Genomic DNA, 1,392 nt, shown 5'->3' with positions numbered 1-1,392 from the left:
ATATATATGTATATATATATGTATGTACAATATTGACTTGTAAGCTTTTAATATACCTTAGGGGCTGCAGAACGAAATATTGTGGCCGTGTAAGCAATTAATATTTACGTACCACCTGCCAGGAAGGTTTAATATGAAAATTGGTTTATCTATTAGTGTGATAGCGCTAAACTTGAGGGTGTTTAAATAATGTGTTCGTGGATATTTGATAGGCGGGATATGTACTGATGAAAGAATAATAACTTTGGAAATATGCATATACGCCCGTTACCTATTTTTTTCTGTTTACGTAAATACATTCGTATATAAAACTTACATGACTTTCAGGGCTGGTTCTGAATTTTATAGAGAATTTGTAGAGACATATATACACAGGGATTGGACGGAATAATGGAAACACCTTAAAATTTCAAACAAATTTATTTTAATACGGGGTAGGACCGCCTTTGGCAGTAATTACAGCTTGAATTCTACGAGATATGGACTCGTTCAAAGTTTGAATTGTTTCCAAAGGAATTTTTGTCCATTCTTCAGCTAAAACAGTCTCCAGTTCTTGTAGTGATGATGGTGGAGGATATCGACTCCTTACTTGTTGTTCTAAAATGCACCATAAATGTTCAATAATACTGAGATCTGGGGACTGAGGTGGTCGCATAAGATGTTCAGCTTCACTAGAATGTTCCTCGTGCCATTCAGTAACAACTTTAGCTGTGTGAATTGGTGCATTATCATCCTGAAAGATTGCGTTTCCCTCCGGAAACAGTTCCGCAACCATAGGATGAATTTGATGAGATAAAATGCTTAAATAGTCTTGACTATTAATTCTGCCATGAAGGGAAACCAGTGGGCCGGCAGATTTCCAAGGTATAGCCCCACCAGATCATCACAAATCCTCTTCCATGTTTAACGGTTGGAAGAAGGCAGTCTGGGTCAAATGCTTCTTTTGGCTGTCTCCACACGTATACTCGGCCGGTGGACGGAAATAAAGAATAAAGGAATAAAAGAGAAATAAAGGATGACTCGTCCGAGAAAATAGCATTCTTCCACTGCTCTAGGGACCAATTCTGTAGGTTTTTACTCCACTCTAAATACTTTGCATCGTTTGCTTTTGAAAGTAGTGGTTTTCTGATTGCAGCCCTCCCGTGAAATCTAGCTTTGTGCAACTTCCGGGGACAGATTCTGTGGAAACTGGGTTCTCGAGGTGGTCATTAAGCTCTGCAGTAATTTTGGGAGCTGTACTTTTGTGATCCTTTTTGACAATTCCCACATTTTGCACTCTGAGATCGAATCCTGTCAAGTAAAGTTCGTGTTTCATCTTTCTAGGATCTCAAAATTAAGTACAACTCGCTCACTTCTATTATTTCCTTCCCATCTTTTCATATCGGCTGCGTT

Source organism: Octopus bimaculoides, chromosome 24 (genome assembly GCF_001194135.2).
Source record: "Octopus bimaculoides isolate UCB-OBI-ISO-001 chromosome 24, ASM119413v2, whole genome shotgun sequence".
NCBI classification, from domain to species: Eukaryota; Metazoa; Mollusca; class Cephalopoda; order Octopoda; family Octopodidae; genus Octopus; species Octopus bimaculoides.
The sequence above is the reverse complement of the archived record's forward strand: the minus strand, read 5'-3'. Positions refer to the sequence as shown.